The sequence below is a fragment of the Elephas maximus genome, chromosome 12 (assembly GCF_024166365.1).
Source record: "Elephas maximus indicus isolate mEleMax1 chromosome 12, mEleMax1 primary haplotype, whole genome shotgun sequence".
NCBI lineage: Eukaryota > Metazoa > Chordata > Mammalia > Proboscidea > Elephantidae > Elephas > Elephas maximus.
The window spans coordinates 347,153-373,014 of record NC_064830.1 but is presented as its reverse complement, the minus strand read 5'-3'; the positions used below and the strand labels follow the sequence as shown (position 1 = coordinate 373,014).

The 25,862-nt window shown below is 39.7% G+C and overlaps 1 long non-coding RNA gene across 3 annotated transcripts in view; it reads left to right on the top strand.

The window, feature by feature from the left end:
- Positions 1 to 25,155, top strand: part of LOC126087152 (uncharacterized) — a 98,823-nt gene extending 73,668 nt beyond the window's left edge. For all 3 annotated transcript variants that reach the window (XR_007519663.1, XR_007519664.1, XR_007519662.1), the window contains exons 2-3: positions 171 to 408; positions 23,208 to 25,155. This is a non-coding gene — a long non-coding RNA (uncharacterized LOC126087152). The remainder of the gene's footprint in view (positions 1 to 170; positions 409 to 23,207) is intronic.
- Positions 25,156 to 25,862: the final 707 nt, after the last annotated feature.

The window sequence follows — 25,862 nt, the reverse complement described above, 5'->3', positions numbered from 1 at the left end:
CTTTATCTTCTCTCCTCCTCAGAGTTTAAAATTCATTGAGAATGTGAAACTTACATTCAGTATATTCCTTTCCCCAAAAGGGAGGGTGAGCTTCACAGTTGACTTACTCCAAATAAAGAACGAAATGGTTCAGTGCCTTTATAATTCTTTGTTGTGTCTTTGCCCAGTAGGTCTGCCGACTGGAGTGTCATTTATCAGCAGGGCAATACCAAGGAAAGCTCTTCTCCGGGCAGCCAGTGATGTTCATCACTCCAGCCTGCAACCCCCCCGCTGCCAAGCTGTGCGAGCTGGTCCACCTGTGTGGAGGTCAGATCACCCGAGTCCCACGCCAGGCCAGCACCTTCATTGGTCCCTACAGAGGAAAGAAGAGACCGACAATCAAGTATTTGTCGGAAAAATGGATCTTAGGTAGGAATCTAAATATTGAAATGAATGATGGGTTCTTTGGTGCGAAGTACAACTGGAGATGGACAGAGAAAGTACCTTCTGGCTGCAGTAACCGTTTTCATTCTCAGAGCTGCTGCCTGTGGTTTCGGTGAACCGTGCCCACTCTACCCGTCCACGTAGGCCAGGGGCCTTGGAGTTGATTTCTCAGCGTCTGGGCACCTGCTTTACCAGTCTTGTGTTGTTATCATTCGCTGTGTGCCAACCCAAACACTCCTGCCTGCTTTTTACTGTCAGCTGAAGTATAGTTCACAAGGAGAGAGGAAATCTTTTTAGTCTTTCTCCACTTTACTACATAATGTGAAAAATCCAATTTATCGAAACAACAAAACTTTACAGCTATGGTCACATGCTTGTCCACTCATAACTTTGAGTGTCTCTCCCTAACTGCCTTTCTTGTTCTGCTGGGGGTGGGGGGGTGTCAGCCGGCTCCCTGCTGTGAGGACTCTGTCACGTGGTTGTCTTGATAACCTGTTTGTTCATACGTTCAAATGGATAGCCTTCAGTGTAAAAACAGCTTTTATGTTTTTTTTTTTTACTTTATTTCAAAAAGTGAGCATAATGTGAATAGAATTTACAGGTCTGGCATTGATTCTACATATATTTGTGCCAAACTCTGCCCTAGATTCTGGAGAGAAAAAGGTGATATACTATAACCCCAGACTTCCAAGAGGTTACAGTTGATGTTGTGATGACAGGTAGGTTTCTTCTGTCATGCCTTCTCTGTGAGACGTGTAGGGGCTGCCAGAAGTAACTGGTTAACGGGACTGAAGCTAGAGCCGCCGTCCATTGCCGTCCAACTGCCGTGGTGAAGGGGTGCCGGGAGCGGGGGGGAAGTGGCCACGTGGTGCTAGATACTGTCCTGTGATGGAGCCACAATTTCAGAATGAACTTCACTTAACTTTGAAGATAAACCTTACTTCTTCTTCCACTTGGTTTTGATGAATTACTCCAGTTTCAGTGTCTTTGACCAATACCTTTAACTGGCTTCTGGAGAAGTATATTTTCTCTCTCTCTCCCTACCCTCTTTCCTTTTTCTTCTGCTGCTTTTTCATTCTCCTTGCTATGAGCTTCCCTTTGTCTCTAAATCCCAAACTTCTGGCTTTTTTCACCACTTGCTAGACATTATTTTTTAATAGATAGTGAGCTAACCCTGTTTTTTCAAGTTACATTCAAGTATAACTACATATATTTTATGAATAGATTTTAAGTGATTCACGGTCATCCTTTGATATATATTAAAAGTATGTGATAAGAAGTATTTTTTTTACTATCTGGTACAGAGTAATTTGTCTTTCCCCTGAAAACTAATTTAAAAAAAAAAAAAAAAACTATGATTCTAGCTACAATCCAAAAGCCAGGAGGCTGTTTACTGTTTTCTAAATGCTAAGAATATTACCTTCAAAACATTCTGTGTTCTGAGACAGAGGTCTTGTTTTGTTTTTTAGAAAAGTGTATGTATCAAAATGAGACAGACTGCAGACCAGAACTGTGCTTTAAAAAGGGTCTCATTCAGTTAACGGAACTTTGCACATGATTGCTATCAACAGTCCGTATCAACAACTAACCTTCTGAAACTTCGGAAATTTTGTTCTGTGCTGAGGGCCAAAGTCTTGGTCTGTGCTCTTATTATTTCCGGGTCGGGTAATTATAACAGTCCCTTCCTGTTGCTTTGCATCTTGTGTATGGGTCATACACAATTCAGCTGCCTACTGAGTTCCTCTAGTTGTTTGGCCACTCGGCTGTACTGCTGTGGGTTCTTCTGAAGTGCACGTTCACCTGCTTGAGTCCAAGGCGTAATTTTCACAAGGCCTTTCAGAATTTTTCAAATTTCAGGGCTGCACTTGTGGAGCCAGGTTTCTATTTCTTTTCTGTCCCGTAGCTCATGTCCTGTTTCAGACTTGTCATTTATTATACCATCTGTGCCCTTGGCAACATCCAGGTATTGTGTGTCTGAAATACTTGGCTCTCAATGTGGCGAAATTCAATAAACTGCTGATTCACCGAATACCATCCCTGGCTGCAGTGGGTTTTCTCACTTGGATGGGAGACCATTTATTTTTCAAATATTAATTTATAGTCTTCTCTTTCTGAACTTACATTAACTCCAGCTATATACAAATAAATGAGATTTTTATCTCATGTCTGTCTACCTGGAAACCCTGGTGGCGTAGTGGTTAAGTGCTACAGCTGCTAACCAAAGGGTCAGCAGTTCGAATCCACCAGGTGCTCCTTGGAAACTCTATGGGGCAGGTCTACTCTCTCCTATAGGGTCGCTATGAGTCAGAATCAACTGGACGGCGCTGGGTTTGGGTTTTGGTTTTTTGGTCTGTCTACGTGGCCTTTAAAGCATTGCACTTTCTGGCTCACACAGGCCTACAACTAGCTTAAACCTCTAAAAAAAAAAAAAAACTGGCAAGAGGCAAATCACCTGTCACCTTGGGGACTCATTTACATCGCCTGTAAAACAGGTTAATAATCTCCGCCTGCTTACCTGCTTGGCCGCTGACAGAAAGGTTGGAGTTTGAGATCCACCAGAGACACCTTAGAAGAAATGCCTGGGGATCTAGTTCCGAAAAATCAGCCATCAAAAACCCTGTGGGGCCCAGTTCTACTCTGACACACGTGAGGCAGCCACGAGTCAGAGTCGCCCCACTGGCAACTGGTTTTACAATAGGTGTTGTGTTGTGAATGACAGTGTCAATTAACATGTAAAACAGACGTTTCTGACACTTTGACGATCCAGAATTTTGCCTTTAGAACACCTTTTCTCTTCATATTAACTTTCATTATAAAGATTTTCCTGAAGAATATTTTACTCTCAAAAGGTTGTGAAATTAAAATTAGGAATATAGCAAACCATTTTAAACCGCTGATTTCAAAGAAAAAAAGTTATTTTATAATAAATTAGGAAAAACAATACTCAAAATGTACGAATTAAATTTATTCTAACACAGATATCAGCTGTCCTGTGAGGTTTGGTACCTGGGAGTTCGTAAACTTGTTGGATCCATTTGCAAACCTGTAATTTACCATCCAAAATAAAGATTGCAGGTTTGTTTGGGTTTTTTTTTTTTTTTACGATCTTCATATTCGCATATGTAATAAAGTCACAAAACCCAAAGAAAACCACTTCTGTCTAGTTGATTCCGACTCACAGTGACCCTATAGGACAGAGTAGACCCACCCCATAGGGTTTCCAAGGCTGTAATCTTTACAGAAGCAGACTCCCATATCTGTCTCCCGTGGAGCCGCTGCCAACCTTTGAGTTAGCAGCTAAGCACTTAACCACTGGGCACCAGGACTGCACTACAGTCATAGGAGTGGATGATCAGAGGATTTCTTCAGCCATTAGAAGCCTCTTTAGCTGAGGGAAGAGTCAACAACAACAACAAAAGTCCCTTTCCCCATGACCTCTGACCTCCCAGCACTATAACCCATCAGATGAGCCTTTTACCGTTCACTGTCTATCTCAAAAACAGTGACTCAGCACTTATGACCATAAAAGTTTTTAATGATTTTTCTATTTATAAGACTTTCTTCTAGCCTCTAGGTCTTTCTTTGGGAAAGACACAGCTCAGGGTGACCAGTTAGCATGCAACCAGCTTGCCTTCCTGGTTGCCAATGTTACTGGTATAGAATAGGGAGTGAATTTATGAAATTACCAAGTGGGACTCAACATATGAAACTTAAGCCACGTCTCACTCATTTGCTCCATGGAGAATTTCATATATACCAAGTTGCTTCATAATGAAGGTTATTTGAACGGTCATGATTATGTTCCCTGTTTGTTCCCTAGAGTCTGTTTTCCCTGAAACAGTACTAGACTTAGGCCAAGATTCTTGATGAATCATTCAGCTGGAGGAGAAATGGGGATTTTTGACAGAGAAAACACGTTTTCACTATGAATGAAAATAAACAGGAAAACAAAAATCAAATTCCCAGCACTGGGAAGTAAAATGTTACCTTTACCTGATATTGGTGACACATTATATTTAAAAATATTTTCCTATAATTTTGATTTCCTCCAGCATTCCTGTGAAATGTAAATCCCATTTTAAGGGATTGCGAAGCTAAGACTGGGACGTGAAGTAACTGGGCTGTGGAGAGAAGCGAGAGCATTCGGATGGGAGCTCTGAGCCCATGATGGATGTGTGGGTCTGCTGCTCTTTGTCATGCAGCCATTTCTGTTCACTCTTCTACCCCTTTTGGTGTTATCTTTTAAGGTTGGTTTGGCCTTTCTCATAAGACATAGTTCCAGTCTCGGGTGCCCTTTTATTGTCCAGGCTGTGTTCACATGATAAGACATACATTTTATGCTATTGTGGGAACATAATGTAATATTCTCAACAGTGTTGCCAAAAAAAAAAAAAAAAAACAGTTTAGCCTCAGCATGATTTTCTTATAACTTATAAAAAGCACTTGATTTGAGTGTTTCCCTATGTACATGTTTTCAGGAAAAAAATCACTGATAGCGTAGGGGCCTTTGACATGCCGTTATAGATCATTGTTTCCCCTGATGGCGAACTAAAGCCCAGTGCCCAGAAAAATGCACTGCTCTGAAGTGGAACATCTTGTTAAGCGAAGGCCATTCATGAGGCCTCAGACCTTAGAATCTCATGATTAAATAGATACGTGATGGGTGCTCGAGATCAACTCAGTCCACATTTTCGTTGCATCAATAAGGAACCAGTCACAGGCTAGACAGTTTGCTGAGGATGGAAATAGTGGCAGAGAAGAGAAATAGGAAGCAGATCTCCTGACTCCCAGCCCAGATTGCCTCACATGCTGCTTCAAAGTCTGCCTTTCTCTTTCCAAACGCTGCTAGTTTTGTCCTAACAGTTACAGCTTAGCAGCCGTTTAGAAGTCATTGTAACATTTTAAGATACAATTTCAGACAATATGAGAGCTTTTGAGTTTTTCTCAAACAGATTGAATCTACAAAGATAGAAATAAATGAGAATTCATGGAATTTTATAATTTCAACATCTAATGTGTTTGAGGAGCTCTGGTGGCACGATGGTTAAGCCCTCGGCTACTCACCGGCAGGGCGGTGGATTGTACCCACCAGTACTCCACAGGAGAAAGATATGGCAGTCTGCTCCTGTAAGGATTTACAGTCTTGGAAACCCTATGGGGCAGTTCTACTTTGTCTGAAAGGGTCACTGCGAGTTGAAATCAACTCAACAGCAGTGGGTTTGGCTTTTTGGTTAATATGTTTTGGCCTTTTTTTTTTTTTTAACTCCAATCTTAGGATATTATTTTAGCATTAGCCTTGGAGAAAGAGTGTGCATACGCAGAAAGTGGATTTCTAAGCTTTCCCTTTAACTGCATTGGTCAAGGAATGGTCCTGGGTGGCTGTATTAGAGGTTTCCCGGCCTATCTCGTGTGCGTTCTCGCTGGCCTTTTGTTAAATGTATGCCAGCAGAACTCAATTCATTTGATGTGAATTTTATCAGAGATGCAAGTTTTTGTTTTTAAAGCATATTAAGAGCAAGCAGGCAAACTGGATAATAATATGTTCTTCTCTGCACCTTACCACCAGAAATATATTTCTCAAACTTCACTAAAAAACAAAACATATATATGCTTTTGCCTTTTATGTAGTGGCAAAGAACTTGTCTGAATTGTGTTCAAGTGTTTGGTGGAACGTAAAACTTGTACGTGATGAACTTGGATACCTGGCTGAAGAGATTCCTAAGCAGGATCTTAAAGGGGCCAGATGGTTTCTCCTTGCCACTTATAGTAAAATGCAAGAGGAAAGAGATGGACTTAAAAATGAACTGTGCAAGATGGACACAAAACTTAAAGATTTGGAACATTGTGTTGTACAAACTAAGGACATATGTCTTAGAATGTTCACCAAGGTTGTGGTCACACAATCTTTTGTTAAAGAGATTAAGCCTGTGACTGATGGGTCTAACCAACTATCACAGCAGAAAACCCATCAGGTTAGATTAAAGGTAACAGAGAAAGAATGAATGGAAAGAATTCTGCTTGCCACTTTGAATTCTACAGGCATTAAACAGGCCAAAGGAGCTACATCTGTTGTCCTCCAAGGAAATAAAAGGACCGTCCCTGGAGCAGCTTGGAATACAGCAGAACTATTGGAAGGAGCACAGGAAGCAGGGCCTTCTCAGTTTCAATGGGTGGGGCCATGGTCTCCTGGATCTCGGAGGGTGGGGCCACAGCCTCCTAGGCTTCAAAGAGTTGGCTCTTTCCTAACTAAGTTCCAGAGTGTGGGGCTGCCATTAAGGTATGCCAAGGATGTGGAGCTGCAGACCAAAGCTGAGGGGATGGTGTTACCATGCCCAAGGAGCAGAAGAACAGGGCCTGCCGAGGCCAAGGAAGTAGGGTCACCACTCAGATGGACTAGGACAATGAGGCCACCCAAAGCCAAGGAAGCAGAGTTGCCATCCCAGTGAGCCTGGAAGGCAGAGCTGAAACCCAAGGCTAAAGGGTCTCCACCCAGGATCCAGAAGGCATGGCCAGTACCCAGAGTCTGGAAGGCAAGGCCATTGCCTAGATGGTCTCAGAGAAGAGAGGATTATTTTTCAGCCTTGAGAGCTAATGTAATTTGTTCTGCTGTGTTTTGGACTTGCTTGGTGCCTGTTATCCCTTCTTTCCCTTCAGTGTCTCCAGTTTGCATGGAAATGTCTGTCTTGTGCCTGTTCTACCATTGTACTTTGAAAGCACATAACTTGTATTCTAGATTTCACAGGTTCACAGATGTAGAAGAATTTTGCCACAAGATGGAATATACCTAAAGTCTCACCCGTATTTAATTTAGGTGATTCAGAAGATGAGATTTTGAACTTGGAGTTGATTTAAGACTTTTGGGGTGATGTGAATGGGGTAAATGTGTTTCACATGTGGGAAGGACATGAATTTTGGGGGGCCAAAGGGTAGAATGTAATGGATTGAACTGTGTCTCCTAAACATATGTGTTGTCAGTCCTAACCTCTATGCCTGCGGTTATAATCCCATTTGGTTTTTTTATGTTAATGAGACAGGATTAAGGTAGGGTGTATCTTGACTCAAATCGCTTTTGAGATATAAAATAGGTTAAACAAGCAAGCAGGGCAGAGGTGGGATAAGATAGATGCCAAGATATTTGGAAATCTCCAAGGAACCAGGAAGCAGAAGCTGAAGAGACAAAGACCCTCCTCTAGAGCTGTGAGAATATAAATTTCTGTTTGTTAAAGCCACCCTCTTGTAGTATTTCTGTTATAGTAGCACTGGATAACAAAGGCAGAATTTATATATATATATGTATGTATACATGTGTGTGTATCAGTGTGTGTATATATGCATATATATATATGTTAAAAAAAATCAGCTGCATATTGAACTCAGAATGGGAAATAATGTGAACGTGGCCATATTTTATATCCATCATTAGAAATACAGTGGTTGGTTTGAGAAATCAAACTTGCCACTTACATGCCAGTGCTGAGCATTTTGGTTGTGACAAGTTAACATTTTCAGGACCATTTTGTTGTACAAATTGCCTTTTGCAAATGCTCCCCTGCTTAGGGATGAGTGTTCAAGTTTCAACAACAGCTCTGTATCTTCCTTTGCCTGAAGGGTTAATTAGTATAAAAAACATTTCAAAGTTCAACCCAGAAATGGGATGTTTCCATTAGTTTTAGGCTGTTATTGCTTGTTGACCTACTATAGTAATGCTTTGGGTTACAGCTTTAAAACAGATTTTTTTGAATCCTTGGAGTATGTTGAAGTTTAGTTCTTCTGTTTGGGTTGCATATTAGGCAGTTAATGTTGAACACCAAAAATCGTAGAGTTAGAAATGAATTCTGAGATCATCTATTGAAATCTAAATTTCTTGGCCAGAGTCCCATGAGAAATTACTGAAAGACCCAGAATTCCAACGTATTCACCTAATTCTCAGTTCAGAATCCTCCTTTGTAAAAAATAAGATCTCGTATTAGATTCAGTAAGTGGAACTTCTTTTTTCTTGTGCAGCCAGTAACTGTAGCAGTTCTAGGACCATGCACTACAGAAATTGATATTCCACAAACTGGACTGGATTGAGACGTCCTACCTCTAAAATAAAATAACAATATATTTTCCCCGATTTGCTGGAGGAGAAAAAAGTAGTTGGATTAAATTATTTCAATTCAATTTTTCTTAACCTTTGGTGCTTAAAGATGAATGAATGTGTAGTAATAAAATAATCCCAAAGAACATAGGAGGAAAGAAATAATAAAATAGCAATTATTAGCAAAATTGAAGCAAAGAAAAAAAAGAGAGGCTCAACAATAACAAAAGCTAAGTTCTTTGAGTGAAAATAAATAAATAAATAGTCAAAATCCTACCAGTAAAGAAAGGAATAGGAATGGGTCCCGTGAACAATACTAAGAATGAAAATATAGTAAGGATACAGTGAGTATATTTAAAAGTTGTAAGAGAATGTGATTTGTTTGTTTTAAGAGAATGTGATGAACAATTTTATGCCAATAAATTTGAAAATGGGTAAGATGAATAATAGAAAAAAAGTTACCAAAATTGATTCAAAAATAGAAAATCTAAACAATTTATGCCATTAGAGAAATTGAATATATAAACACAAATATGCATTTCACTACCTGTGATGGTTAAGGATGTGTGTCAACTTGATTCTCAGTGGTTTGGCAGTTACAATGTGGTTTGGCAGTCACGATGTAGGTTGGCAGTCCTATGATGTTGTGATTACTTCCATGATGAGATCTGATATAATGTGATCACTTCCATGATGGGATCTACTGTGAGTAGCCAGTCAGTTGAAAGGGAGTTTCCTTGGGTGTGTGGCCTGCATCGAATATGAGTGGACTTTCTGGCAAGGCTTGTGGCTTTTGGTCACTCTGGATCCTGTTTGTCTGACCTCCGGTTCATGAGGCTTGAGCTAGCAGTTTACCTGCCATCTTGTTTGCCAGTTTTGGGATTGGTCTATTTTCACAGCCTATGAGCAAGAGCCCTGCTGTCTGACCTGCCAATCTTGGGTTACCCAGCCCTTGTGGCTACATAAATCAGGAGAAGCCCCTATCCTGAGCCAAGGACTTGAGATCTTCGAACCTCTACAATCACATGAGCTATTTCCTTGATATAAATCTCTCTCTCCTTCCCTCCTTCCCCCTCTCTGTCTCTCTTCTGTTCCCTTTCTCTGTCTTCCTCCCTCCCTCCCTCCCTCTCTCCCTCCGGTGCCCTTCCTCTCCCTTTCTCTTCCTCCCTCCCTCTCTATCTCCCTCCCTGCCCTCTCCCCTCTTTCTCTCCCCCTCTCTCTCCCTCCCGTTCCCTTTCTCTCTCTTCCTCCCTTCCTCCCTATCTCTCCCCCTCCCTTCCCCCTTCCCCCCCTCCCCCTCACCCCCTTTCTATATATATGCTTTACTGGTTTTGCTTCTCCTTTTAGAGAACCCAGCCTAGACATTTGGTGCCAGGAGTGGGGTGCTGTTCTTACAGATATCTAAAATGTGGAAGCAGTTTACAAACTATGAGTGGATAGAGGCTGGAAGACTTTTGAAGTGCCTTAATAGTAAAAGCTGACATTGCCTCGAAGAGACTGTTGGTGGAATTATAGACAGCAGTGACAATTCTGATGAGGACTCAGAAGGAAATGAGAGAGCTGTTGCACTGGAGATGGCGCAGATGGCAAGAACTGGCAGCAGCAGAGAAACAGCAGCAGCAGAACCAGGAGACCAGCTCAAGATAGTGCTGGAGCCAACCCACGGAGGGAGAGGGCTGAGTGCCTTTGAGCAGGAGGCTTCCTGGCAGAGTGGGGTGCCTCTGGGCACTTATTGGTGGAGATAAAGAGCTTTGGAATACTTGTCCTGGCATGGCAGACTCAGGTGGTGAGGCCTGAGGGGCTCAGAGGCCAATGAACCAGGAAGCAGAAGTTGAAGGTACAAGGAGCACAAGAAGCAGAGCTGCCTCAGCCTCAAAGGGTAGGGCCACAACCTCTGGGGTCTCAAAGTGTGGAGCCAAGGCCCCTGGAGTTGCTAAGGGTAGGGCCACAGTCCCCTCATTTCAAAGAGTCAGATCTTCACCAACTCAATTCTGGAATGTTGAGCTGCCATTCATGAGTGCCAGCGGTATGGGGCCACCCAAATTTAAGGTAGCAGAGTTGCCATTCCAGTGGGCCTGGAAGGCAGAGCTAAAGCCCAGGACCAAGGGGCTTCCACTCAGAATCCAGAGAGTGTGGCCAATACCTAGAGTCTGGAGGGCAGGGTCATTGCCAAAATGGTCTCAGAGAACAGAGGGTTATTTTCAAACCTTGAGAGCTGATATGTGTTGTGCTGACTTGCTTGGTACCTATTATTCTTTTTTCCCTTTAATTTCTCCCATTTATAATGGTAATGTTTCACATTTGTAATGGGAATGTTAAGATATGATGGGGTGAAATTGTTTTACATGTGACAAGGACATGAATTTTGGGGGGCAAAAAGGTAGAATGTCATGGATTGAATTGTGTCTCCTAAAAATGTGTATCAACTTGGCTAGACTGTGATTCCTAGTATTGTGTGATTGTTTACCATTTTGCCATCTGATATGATTTTCCTATGTGTTATAAATCCTACCTCTATGATGTTAATGAGGGAAAATTAGAGGCAGTTACGTTAATGAGGCAGGACTCAATCTGCAAGGTTAGGTGGTAACTTGAATCAATCTTTTTTGAGATATAAAAGAGAGAAGCAAGCAGAGAGACAGAGGGACCTCTTTAACCCTGAGCAAGGAGAACCAGGGGTGCTCTCCTTTGGACCTGAGGTCCCTGCACTGAGAAGCTCCTAGATCAGGGGAAGATTGATGACAAGGACCTTCCTCCAGAGCGAACAGAGAGAGAAAGCCGTCCCCTGGAGCTGGCACCCTGAATTTGGACTTCTAGCTTCCTAGACTGTGAGAGAATAAATTTCTCTTTGTTAAAGGCATCCACTTGTGGTATTTCTGTATAGCAGCACCAGATAACTATGACACAACCCATCGAAAAAGACTAGATAGTTTTTGAAGTAAGTTTTATCAAGCATTACAAATTATTGCAGAGAAAAACAATGAGGGAAGCTCTTCACCTCATTTTACAAGGCTTTGGGTTAGCACGAACTTTACCTAGTACAACATAAAAATTTATATATGACTCACTTGTGAACATGCATGTAAAAATCTAAAATAAAATATTAGCAAATAAAATTCAGCAGTATGTTTAAAAAAATCATAACCGAGTTAGGGTTTAACTAAGAATGTAACGATAAATAGCGGCAAATCTTTTTTTCTAATTCATTTTCTCAGTAGATGTTAAAAGCATTTGAGAAAATTAAATATACATTCATGATAAAAACTCTTCATAAACTAGGAATAGAGGGAACTTCCTTAACTTGATGAAGAGCATCTATAAAAAGCTTAAGCAAATACTATAATTAACAGTGAAAGTCTCACTTTCTAAATTTTAAGTCGGGTACAAGGTGCACATGGCTGCTGTCACACTTATGGTTCATTAGTATTCTAGGGTTTCTGGCCAAGGCAATAAAACGAAAAATAAAAGAATCATAAACAAAGGGACAAAACTACCCTTATTTGCATATGATACAATTGTCTACATAGAAAAATCCACAGGAGTCAAGAAACTATTTTAACTAATGAGGGAGTTCAGCAAGATTCCTCTTTATAAGAGCACTTAATAAAATCAGTAGCATTCCTATGCCTAGTAATAAATAATTATAAAATGCAAAGAACAAATAGTAAACAATAGTGGGTTCAAGGATAGCCCTATCAGTCTTACTCAGATTTCTTGGATGGGAAGCTAACATTGGTGTTCTAAGGAATCACACACAAACCATAGACTGTCTTGTCTGTGAGAACAGCCCAATTTCTGGGTGTAACCTTGGGCAAGTGTCAGATATGCAAGTGTCTCCATTCAAATGCAGAGCAGAAAATAAAATGTTGAGAACTATTATATTATTAGACCAAGCTGTTTCCTTCCAACATACTACATTGATCAGGTCATTAATTCATTTACTTAATATGTATTTATCGAGCACTTACTATGTGCCAAGCATATTCTAGGCACTAGAAAGGAAAGAAAACAAGTCATTTTTGACCACTTGGGGCTCGTTTCTCTATGACCTGGAGAGGACTAGTGACAATATGTGGCTATAAAAGTGCCTCTCACTTTCTGGTGCTACCAGGAGGGCTGGGCCCATTGCCGGTGGACATCTCTGGTGGGCTTTGAAGGTGCTCTTGGTACCGTGTGAGCTTGGAGCACCCAGAGGTTCAGATGGTAAATGATGGTGGCTAGGATAGTATGATGAATGTGGTATGAAGTTGTCAGATTCTAAATATAATTAGAGCAACTGAACTTGCTGATAAATTAGATCTTGTGTGTTAGGGAAGGAGAAGAATCAAAGATGACACCCAGATTTGAGTCCCGAGCAATTGGAAGAGTGGAGACATTTCTGGAAACCAGGAAAAGAAATACTGAAGGGATGGTAGTTTATTTAGTCCATAAACGAGAAGTCTATGGGACTGCCATGCAAAAGAGGGAGACACTTGTTCTATATGGTTCCAGAAGGAAGTAAGATCAGCGAATGTAATTATATAGTACGGCACCTCTGAGCTCATTTTGAGAAAGGACTTTGTGAACATTAGTAACGTGCTAACCTCTAAGAGGTGCCTTAAGCAGTCAACACCCCATCATTAGTATTCCCAGAGACTGGGCAACCCTCATTCTGCATTAGAGGCAATTTCTTAACTGAATGGAATCTGACTAGATGGTCAGTGATGTTTCTTCCAGCCCTAAAATTCTTAGCTTGTATTAATAAGCTAAGATAAAACTTACAGTAGGGCCCTGAGTGTTCTGGACTCTGCACACCCCATCATTAGCCACATTTGACTGTTAACAATTGGAAATTTAGTTAAATAAACTGACTTGCCCACCATACTATAAAAAAATGAATGTTGGCAACATGTTGATTCGTTATCTTAACCGTAGGATATAAGACCACACAGAAAGATTAGTTAACTTTAACTTTTGCATAAATGTGTGGCAAGACCTGCTAAATAATATTTAAAACAAAAACCCCAAAAAAATAAAAGCAACCTCTTTTTTAACTTTAAATTTCATGAGAGCTGTTCATGTGCCGTTCAGTTTACTGTTTGTGTCTCTTTCCGTGGACTAGCCACTGGCATTACTCTAACATCTATCATATGGTCACGTTTTATTGAGTGTTTAAGGATTATTCATGTGATGTGACATTGGAATTTCTGGATGTGGTTATCCTCAGATGCCAAATGAACTTGGATAGAAGTCATTTTTCATGTGTGTGTTTACAGTTGGGAATTTGAAGCTGCGAGGGGATCCCTGGGCATGGCGATCCTGGCACGTAGCCATCATTCAGCAATAAAATGCTCTTTTGTGCTAACTCCCTAGTTTGGTTACTACGTGTACTTACAGCATTGTGAGTACCACAGTACAGTCTCTCAGAGTGATAGGAAATGCCGCCTTAGGCAGTTGGTTGTAGAGGGGCAGACCAGGCAAGGCGTGAGACCAGGCAAGGCGTGAGACACAGTCTGCAGACTGGATTTGGGGTTACTTCTAGGCTTTTATTTTATATAAACTTAAAAAGTAATACTTAATCTAGTCAGCCTTTTTTTTTTCCTCAACCACCACAAAAAACGAGAGAGATCCTTGATTTCATGGTCAAAGGAATTCAAGCAATAGAAAAATACATAGAGTAAAATATTAAAGTCCTTTATTTCATCCCCCAATCTTATACCCTTCCTTAAAGTAACTATAGACTTAAAAAATATATTTATGTAAAAATAAATTTATGTATGTATGGTTTAGGGATGCATGTCTGTATAAGGGAGGATAATATATTGTTTCAAGAGTTTTTATTTAACTCTGTTTGTAAAAGATTTTTCCACTTTGACACATACATCTACTTCATTCTTTTTAACCATGGAAGGTACTATAATTTATTTACATACTCCCTATTATTGGAGATTTTAGGGTTTTTTTTTTTCCTGCTATTATAAACTCCACGTGTATATGTATGTGTGCACATGTGTTCATTCAAATTGGAATAATTTGAATTTAAGACATTGTCTTGAGCTGTAATTATTCTGGACTAATTTTTTAATCCTGGGAATACGAGTATTTTTATAAAATAGATTCATGAAGTAGAATTGCTGTATCCAAGAGTATGTGTACATCAGGCTTCACCCATTTATACTTTTAATGACACTACATGAATATTCCTACTTCCCCACACCCTCACCAATCTGGATATTATCCATTTTTTTTTTTATTTTTATGTTTGGTGATCTGATGAGGTAAAAAAGAGAGAAAAAGAGAACACTACATATCTATGGTCAACAGATTTTTTTTACAAGGGTGTTAAGTCCATTTGGTGGGGAAAGTACAGTCTCTTCGATAAATGGTGCTGGGAAAATTGGATTTCCACAGGCAGAATAATGAAACAGGATTCTTGCCTCACACCATACACACAAAAAAAAATTCAAAATGGATTAAGGACCTAAATGTCCAAGTTAAAACCATGAAATTTATAGAAGAACAAGCAGGGGCAATGCTGTCAGGCCGAGTTTTCAAAAATGGATTATCTAATATAATAACAAAAGCACAAACAGCAAAAGACAAAATAAATACATGAGACCTCATAAAAATTAAAAATTTTGTTCATCAAAAGACTTCACCAAAAAAATGAAAAGACAAGCTAATGGCTGGGAGAATATCTTCAGAAACTATGTATTTGATAAGAATTCAATAACCAAAATATATATATGTAACTTCACAACAAGGACACAAATAACTTAGTCATAAAATGAGCAAAGGACTTGAACAGAGATTCAAATCAAAACCACAATGAGATACCATTTTACTCCCACTGGGATGGCTAAGATAAAAAAAGAAAATAACAAATGTTGGCAAGGATGTGGGGAAATTGGAACCCTTGCCTACTGCTGGTGGGAATGCAAAATGGTGCAGCCATTGTGGAAAACAATGTGGCAGTTCCTCAAAAAACTAAAAATACAACTACCATATGACCCAGAAATTCCACTCTTAGGTATATACCCAAAACTTGAAAGCAGAGACTCAAAAAGGGGCTTGTACACCAGTGTTCATTGCAGCAGTATTCACAATAGCCAAAAAGTGGGAACAACTTAAATGTCCATCAGCAGTTGAATGGATAAACCACAAGTGATACATACAACAGAATGTTACTCAGCTAGTAGGAGAAATGAAGTCTTCATACACACTTACAGTATGGATGGAGCTAGAAGACATTCAGGCTGAGTGAAATAAGCCAATCACAAAAGGACAAATACGACCTCACTTATATAAAAAGACAACCACAGACAAATATATAAAGATTAAAGTTTATCAGTGGTTACCAAGTGCAGAAAGGAAGGGGAAAGGGGGCATTAATGGTTAGGGAAACATCACGTTGATTAAGGGTAGGGTTGTGCAGCCAATTGTAATTGCTGTCAATAAGCTGTATTCCTCCATAAAGTTGAATTGGCAAAAGTTGTGTGATACTGGGTGTGATAAATATATTTACAACAATGACAAAAAAGAAAGACTACCTGCTGAGGCTGCTTATGTACAGCCAAACACTTCATGGAATTTGGTTCCTTGGTTTGGAGGTTTGGGGTCATGGTTTCATGGAACATCCCAGTTAATTGGCCTAAGAACGTGTTTAGTGCTTCTGTTCTGCCTCCTAGTTCATCGTGTAGTTCCGAAGGTCTTAAAAGCTTGAAATCAGCCATCCAAGGTACAAAAATTGATCTCTGTTCACCTGGAGCAACAGAAGAAGAGTCAGGAACAGGAGGAGGATATGGAATGTGGCTAATTGCCTCCATGAACAACTGCCTCCTTTGCCATGAGTCCAGAAGAACTGAATGGTGCCCGGCTACCATTACTGAACATTTTGATCAAAGATTTCATAGAAGAATACTGATCAAAAGAGGGAAAACGCAGAACAGAATTTCAAATTGTCATGGACTCTAGACTTTCTGGAGCCATGGAGGAGATAAACCTTTGAAACTATTGCCCTAATATAAGCTTTATACCTTTAACCAAAAATATCCCCTGAAGTCATCTTAAAACCAAACAATAGTTTAGCTTAACTAGTTAAAAAAAGGGCTGCCTTGAGTGTTATGCTCTTTTAAGAACTATCTCCATAGGATCCAGTTGACAACAACTCAAAAAATTAGATAGGAACTGTTATGTTAATGAGGGAGGAACAGCTCAGAAAAGGAGAGTGAGAATGTTTGTACAACTTGAAGAATGTAATCAGTGTCACTAAATTGTACATATAGAGACTGTTGAGTGCTGTATATTTTGCTGTGTATATACGCAACAATAAGAACAAAATTTAGGAAAAAATAGATCTCTATTTAATTTGCATTCCTCTGGTTACTAATGAGTATAAATATCATTGAGGGGGGTTTATTTATATTTCATAAGTTACCTATCCATACCCCTTGTCCATTTTCAAATTGGGTTTTTTCTCTTTTTTTACCTTGTTTTATAACAGTACTTATACGATACAGGCTCTAATCCTTTTGTTATAAATTTTTCTTAATCTGCCTCTTTAAATTTGTTTATGCTGTCTTTTGCACTGCAGAGGTTTTAACCTTTTTAATTGTTTTATTATGGTAGAAATATATATAATGAAACATTTGCCAATTTAGCATTTTTTTACATGTACAATTCAGTGACATTGGTTACATTCGTCGTGTTGTACAACCATCACCACTATCCATTTCCAAATTATCCACTACCAACAACAGAAACTCGGTGCCCTCTAAGCTAAGAGTTCCCCTCCCCCTTCCTCCCACCCATGGTATCTACTAATAAATTTTGGTCTAATACATTTAGCTATCCCATATAAGTGGAATAAGAAAATATTCTTTGGGGACTGACTTTTTTCACTAAGTGTAATGTTTTCAAGATTTATCCATGTTGTAGTATTTATCAGGACTTTTTTTTAGTATTTATCAGGACTTCATTTCCTTTTATGGCTGAGTAATATTCCATTGTCCACCATTCATCTGTCATTTTGTCATACTGTGGTGGCTTTTGTGTTGCTGTGGTGCTGGAAGATAAGCCACCGGTATGTCAAAAGCAACAGGGTCACCCATGGAGGGCAGGTTTCAGTAGAGCTTCCAGACTAAGAAGAAGGATCTGGCGATCTACTTCTAAAATTATTGGCCAGTGAAAACCTTATGAATTGTAGCTGAACACTGCCTGACATAGTGCCAGAAAACAAGCCCCTCAGAATGGAAAGCACTCAAAATATAACTGGGGTAAAGCTGCCTCCTCAAAGTAGAGTTGACCTTAATGACATGGATGGAGTAAAGCTTTCAGGACCTTCATTTGCTGATGTGGCATGACTCAAAATCAGAAGAAACAGCTGCAAACATCCATTAACAATCAGAACCTGGAATGTACAAAGTATGAATCTAGGAAAATTGGAAGTCGTCAAAAATGAAATAGAATGCTTGAAGATCAATATCCTAGATTTTAGTGAGCTGGAATGGTATTGGCCATTAGGAATTGAAAAATTCTATAGTCTACTATGCCGGGAATGACAAATTCAAGAGAAATGGCATCACATTTATTGTCAAAAAGAACATTTCAAGATCTACCTGAAGTACAACGCTGTCAGTGATAATATCAATGCACGTACAAGGAAGGCCGGTTAATATGACTATTATTCAAATTTACACACCAGCTATTAATGCCAAAGACAAGGAAATTGAAGATTTTTCACCAACTTCTGCAGTTTGAAATTGTTCAAACATGCAGTCAAGATGCATTAATGATTATTGGTGATTGGAATGTGAAAGTTGGAAACAAAGAAGGATCGGTAGTTGGAAAACATGGCCTTGGTGACAGAAAACATGCCAGAGGTCACATGATAGAATTTTGCAAGACTAACAGCTTATTCACTGCAATTACCTTTTTTCAACGACATAAATGGCGACTATACATATAGAGCTGGCCACATGGAATACACAGCAATCAAGTTGACTACACCTGTGGAAAAAGATGATGGAGAAGCTCAATATCATGAATTAGAACAAGGCCAGGGGCTGACTGTGGAACCAACCATCAATTGCTCATATGCAAGTTAAAGTTGAAGCTGAAGAAAATTAGAACAAGTCCACAAGAGCCAAAGTATGACCTTGAGTATATCCCACCTGAATTTAGAGACCATCTCAAGAATAGATTTGATGCATGGAACACCAATGACCAAACACCAGACTAGTTGTATTGTGAAATGATATCAAAGAGGTCATACATGAAGAAAGCAAAAGGTCATTAAAAAGACAAGAAAGAAAGAAAAGAACAGAACAGATGTCAGAAGAGACACTGAAATTTGCCCTCAATCATAGAGTAGCTAAAGTGAAAGGGAAAAAACAGTGAAGTAAAAGAGCTGAACAGAAGATTTCAAAGGACAGCTTGATTAGACAAAGTCAAGTATTATAATGAAACATGCAAAGACTTGGAGTTAGAAAAGCAAAAGGGAAGAATATGCTCAGCATTTCTCAAGCTGAACTAAAGAAATAATTGAAACCTCTACTTGCAATATTGAAGGATAATATGACCAAAATACTGAACAACGCAAGAAACGTAAAAAGAAGATGGAAGTATTACACAGGGTTACTGTACCAAAAAGAATTGGTTGACATTTAACCGTTTCAGGAGGTAACATGTGATCAAGAACCAATGCTATTAAAGGAAGAAGTCCAAGCTGCAATGAAGGCGTTGTGAAAAAACAAGGCTCCAGGAATTGACAGAATACCAATTGAGATATTTCACCAAACGGATGCGGTGCTGGAAGCATGCACTCATCTACGTCAAGAAATTTGGTAAACTGCTACTTGGGCAAATGACTGGAAGAGATCCATATTTATGCCCATTCCAAACAAAAATGATCCAACGGAATGCAGAAATCATTGAACAATATTGTTAATATCACAGGCAACTAAAATTTTGCTGAAGATCATTCAGAAACGATTGCAGCAGTTTATCAGTTGGGAACTACCAGAAATTGAAGCTGGATTCAAGAGGACATGGAATGAGGGATATCGTGCTGATGTCAGATACATTTTGGCTAAAAGCAGGAATACCAGAAAAATGTTTACCTGTGTTCTATTGACTGTGCGAAGACTTTCATAACAAATTATGAATAACATTATGAAGAATGGGAATTCCAGAACATTTAATTGTGCTCATGAGGAACCTGTACACAGACTAAGAGGCAGTCTTTTGAACAGAACAAGGGGATACTATGTGGTTTAAACTCTGGAAGGGTGTGTGTCAGGGTTGTATCCTTTCACCATACTTATTTCAGTCTGTATGCTGAGCAAATAATCTGAGAAGCTGGACTATATGAAGAAGAATGTGGCATCAGGATTGGAGGAAGACTCATTAACAGTCTGAGATATGCAGATAACACAACCTTATTTGCTAAAAGTGAAGAGGACTTGAAGCACTTACTGATGAAGATCAAAGACCACAGCCTTCAGTATGGATTACAATTCAACATAAAGAAAACAAAAGTCCTCACAACTGGACCAGTAAGCAACATAATGATAAACAGAGAAAAGATTGAAGTTGTCAAGGATTGCATTTTACTTGGATCCACAATCAAAGCCCATGGAAGCAGCAGCAGTCAAGTAATCAATGTATTGCATTGGGCAAATCTTTAAAATGTTAAAAAGCAAAGATGTCGCTTTGAGGACTGAGGTGTGCCTGACTCAAGCCATGGTATTTTCAATTGCTTCATATGCATTCAAAAGCTGGACAATGAATAAGGACGCCAAAGAAAATTGATGCCTTTGAATTATGGTGTTGGTGAGGAATATTGAATATACCATGGACTACCAGAAGAATGAACAAATCTGTCTTGGAAAAAGTACAGGCAGAAAGCTCCTTAGAAGTGAAAAAAATGGCGAGATTTTGTCTCATGTACTTTGGACATGTGATCAGGAGGGACCAAACCCTGGAGTAGAACATCATGCTTGGTAGTGAGTCAGTGAAAAAGAGGAAGACCCTCAACGAGATGAATTGACACAGTGGCTGCAACAATGGGCTCAAACCTAGCAACGATTGTGAGGATGCTGTAGGACTGGGCAGTGTTTCATTGTGTTGTACATAGGGTCACTGAGTTGGAAATGACTCGATGGTGCCTAATAACAACAAATATATATACAGTCATGCATTGATTAACTTCCATGATTTCTGTGGAGTAGAACGATAAAGAACATTACTGGAAGCAATAGGGTAAGTTTTAGATGTACATGCTGAAGTGTGCTAGGATAAAGTGTTAGAATATCTACAGCTAACTCTCAGATGGTGCATCCAAAAATAAGTGTGAGTGTGCCTGGACACACATGTATGTGTGTGTGTATCTATATCTATATGAAGAGAGAAAGAAAGCAATTGTGGCAAAGTTTAACAGTTGGCTGAATTTAGGTGAAGGGTATGTATGTGTTCCTTGTTCTATATATTTTTCCAGTCTTAAAATATGAAGTTGAGCAGAAAATGAATTTGGTCTGGCCTCTACTAATCTGAGCTTTTTCAAACCTAAAGGTAGCTTAAGTGGCCATGGTCAGCTTTATACACATCGATTTTTTCCACCTTCTGATAAATAGAAATAATCTAACCCAGGTAGCATGTGGAATGGAAACAGCATGAACCCTGGCATCAGACAAAATGAAGCTGAATCTCATCTCTGTCACGCAGCAGTGCAATTTGGAGAAATACCTTAGTCTTTCTGAACACACTTCAACTGTAAAATGGAAATAATACCGACTTCACTATGTTGTCAAGAGATGTGATGCGCCAAGTCCTAATAAGAGGTTGAGAAATGTTAGTCTTCTTCCCTTCTGAAATTCAACCGAAAGTCTTTTACTTTACAGTTCAGACTTTGTGTGTGGAAGTGCTTTGGTACTGGAAAGGCTAAAGTTAAGTTGGCGCAGTGGTTAAGAGCTTGGCTGCTAACCAAAAGGTCAGCAGCTTGAATTCACCAGCTCACATCCTCCTTGGAAACTCTCTGGGGCAGTTCTACTCTGTCCTATAGCCTCGCTGTGAGTCAGAATCAACTCGACGGCAATGGGTTTAGTTTGGTGTTTTTTATCTTAAGCTAAGGAGCCCTGGTTGCTTGGTAGAGGATGAGCAAACAAGAGGAAGACCCTCCATGAGAGGGATTGACGCAGCGGCTACAACAGTGGTCTTAAGCGTAACAACGATTGTGGGGATGGCACAGGACCCAGCAGTGTTTTGTTTTGTTGTACATAGGGTGGCAATGAGTTGTAACTGACTTGATGGCACCTAACAAAAATAAGAAGGAGCCCTGGTGATGCAGGGTTTAAGCTGTTGGCTGCTAACCAAAAAGTTAGCAGTTGGAATCCACCAGCCACTCAGGAGAAAAATGTGACAGCCTGCTTTCGTAAAGATTACAGCCTTCAAAACTCTATGGGACCGTTCTCCTCTGTCCTATAGAGTCTCTATGAATCGAAATCGACTTGACAGCAACAGGCTTCTTAAGCTACAAGTCAAAGGAGCAAATTTTTCTTCCATTTCTTTCCATATTCACGGAATAAACTCATTTTCCTTCTTTGTACCTCTGGAGTATCATAGGTTTCAGTTCTCCATCACTTTGTCATTGTGATTTCCTAAGGTCCTTCTAGTCTAATTGTCCATCCCCCTCTGAAAATTGTATTTAATTTCACAATCAATGTGAGGATCCATTACATCCTTTTTCATTTTAAAAGTACAATTAGGATTTGGAGCAGTGAAGTTTCCCAGTATTATTGAAAGATTAAAGGAGTTGTTTCCAGCCAGTTGCCCAGTGCAGCTGTCCTAATGTAGCCTGCTATACGGAACCAGGTGCCACTCCCTATAATTTTTATAAAATGATAGAGTTTTAAACTGGCAGGACTTTAGAGTTCATCAGTCCAACTTCTTCAATTGAAATATGAAGAAACGGTGTTTCAGAAAATCTGTTTATCAGCTTTGTACTCCAAATAAAATACTTAGCGAGGTAGGTAGGATGGCATGGCCTAGAACTCAGTTAGTTGTCCTAATTGACATTAATTTATATATTTATATGCAGTTTTGCACTGTTGTTGTTGAGTGCCATAGGGTGCGTTTTAATTCATAGTGGCCCCAGGTAACAGAACTGCTCCACAGGGTGTCCTTGGCTGTAGCCTTTATGGAAGCATACCACCACGAAGCCTTTCTCCTGCAGAACCACTAGCTGGGTTCAAACCACCAACCTTTTGTTTAGCAGCTGAGCATTTAACCATTTGTGCTACCAGGGCTCCTTTTGTAGCCTTGCGCCAAAGAGCATCTGAGATAGCTTACTGAGGTTAGAATTCAGTTCTGTGTCATAGACCGGCAGACTCTCTACTCTGTCTGACAGAATTTTCTGCAGTGAAAAGAATGTTCTCTGTGTACTGTATCTAATAGAGTATGTGGCTATTGAGCACTTTAAATGTTGCTAAATTTTTTATATTCTTTTACTTTGATTAATTTTCACTTAAATAGCTACATAAGCTATATGGCCATGCAGATAGTGCGGCTCTACACCATTTAAGATTTTTTAAATATGATTCTGTGTATATTTTAAAATATTCTTTATATTTTAAAATATGTATATTTTAAAATATTCTTTATATTTTAAAATATTATTTTTTATGTGGCTGACCATTATAAACGCGAAGCTGCTTTTCTTTTCTCCTAGATTCAATCACTCAACACAAGGTCTGTCCCCCTGAAAACTACATATTGCTGCAATGATGAAGATATTGCTTAACACCTGGCTATTGCAAACAGCTTGCAAAGTTGTCTTTGGACATTCACATGAGAAACTATGAAGAGAAGGAACTGACGTATAACGGGTTACTTTATGTCATCACATGTTTACCTTGTGTGTGCCCAATTTGGGCCTTTTTTTATATACTGTGAGTCTTTGTATCTTAGTAACAGTCATAACTAAAAGGACACAGAAACTTTGTCATTACAGCAACATATTACTAAATAAAGAGTTCAAGTTAAATTATTGTATTATTGAGAACAAAGAATCCCATATGTTTCTTGGTTTATATGTTAAAATCTTTACTAACAGTATAGGCTAGGTTTGAAGGACATTAATTAGTTGTTAATATTGCTTTTTACGTATCTCAGATTTTTCTCGGAATAATTAATGAAGACAGGTGTGGAGAGTGTGGTACGATGTTAATTAGCACCATCTGAGGAAGCTTACTTCTCCAAGCTTAGCTCCAAGCCTACATTTACTGCCTTGATGCTCAAAGTTCTCTAGGGGAAATTGGCACCTGGGGCTGAATTGTGGACACACTGATTGGTCACCTTCAAACTAGATAAATGTTCAGTCCCAACTGTTAAATCCCACTAAGGCTTTGTCATGATGCCCTTCCCTCTCATGTCATTTATATGTAGCTCATCTACTGTTCCTACCTCAGATAAACTTCGACTCCCTCAACAAATATAATAGGTCAGCTCCTAGAATAAAACTTTGAGAAAGGAGGTAGGAATACAACTAGAAATAAGAAAGGATTTCCTCTTGGTTTAAAAAAAAATGTGTACCCCAAGTAGTCCTCCTATGATATTTGTCCTTAAACAACAATTGCATATCAGTACAGTTCAGCAGGCCTAAGTCCAGTTCCTTTCACACTAAATCCCTGTTTCCTACCCATGAGCATTCTAGGCTACATTGAAACTCAGGTACTTTGGCAGAACTCCCCAACACCAGACATTCCCAAGGAGGCTGACAAAAATTGTATTGATTTATACTGGGGATACCCTGGTGGCACAGTAGTTAAGAGCTCAGCTTCTAATCAGAAGATTGACAGTTTAAATCCACAAGCCACTCTTGCAAACCCTATAGGGCAGTTCTACTCTGTCCTATAGGATCGATATGAGTCTGAACCGATGGCAGTGGGTTTGGTGTTTTTTATACTGGGAACAGCCACAAAGGACTGTATATCTCTCTACCACATTGGTCACAGGGTGCCACCCTTGCCTTCTATCCAGCCTGGTTCCTCAGTGCTAAGTCCTGATTCCTGCTGCCAGCCAGCTCGTTGCCATTCAAGATTTTTTTTCTAAAAGCTAACATTATGTGAGGACTCTCTTGTACTAGTGTCTTAGGCTAGGTTCTCTAGGGAAGCAAAACTGGTAAAACGTATAAATACATAGAGAGAGAGATTTATATCAGGAAAATAGCTCACGGGATTGTAGAGGCTGGAACGTTCCAAGTCAGTGGATCAGAATAGAGGCTTCTCCTGATTCATGTAGCTGCAGGGCCTAGCAAACCCAAGATTGGCAGGTCAGAGAGCAGGGCTCTTGCTCACAGGCTAATGAGTCCCATGATCAGCAGATAAGCTGATAGCTCAAGTCCCCAAGAACTGGAGGTCAGCCAAACAGGAGGCAGCTGCAAGATCCAGAGCAGGCAAAAGCCAGAACGTCCACTTACATTTGGACGCAGGCCCCATGCCCAAGGAAACTCCCTTTTGACTGATTGGCTACTCACAGCAGATCCCATTATCCAGGTGATCACATATAAACACTAAGAGTTATGGCCCAGCCAAGTTGACACACAATCTTAACCATCATAGCTAGGCATTATACTAAACATTTTATATGTGGTACTTAAAAAAAAAAAAAAATTTTTTTTTTTTTTACTTCATTTAATCCTCCTAACAATCCTGAGTTAGTTATTACAAGTCTGCAATTCTTTACAGTCCTTTACCCAAAACACTTATGCCTAAAAGTGTCTCCGAGTTATGAATTTTTTAAAAAAAACTTTGAAAAGTTATGTGGCCTTAGAAGCAAAGTTAATGGACAGAAGTCCAAAAGTGAGACCACAGAAGATTGCTCACTTGTTGGCACAGGCTTGGACTAGATCTCTGAGTCAAGCTCATGGGTGGTGCTGGAGGCAGGTCTGCTGCTCTGTTCCCCGCTCATCCTACCAGAGCTTCATCATCCAGTCTGTTACTTCCCCCAGGAAAGTAGTTCCTTAGCTATTTGGTCACCCAGTTAACAAGAAGCAGCAGGCCTAGAATCAAGGGCTTGGCGGCACTGGTAGTTGGGGGTGGTTGGTTCTGTGTGGACAGCAGTGTACTAGGCAAAGGAAAGACGTACATGTGGAACATTTAATATTTTCCTTTTCCCAAGAGCAGCCAAGACAAGCACCCACCAAGAAAATTCCTGAGATTAAGGTTAGATACAGGTTTATTCATCTATCAGAGTAATCCTGTTGATGGCCTGCCCTGTACCAAAATTGCTCACTATGAAATGATTCATTCATTCAACAGAGGATTTATGAAGCATCTACTCTGTGCTAGTCCCTGGGGTAGTACAGAATAAATGAGACAGATTC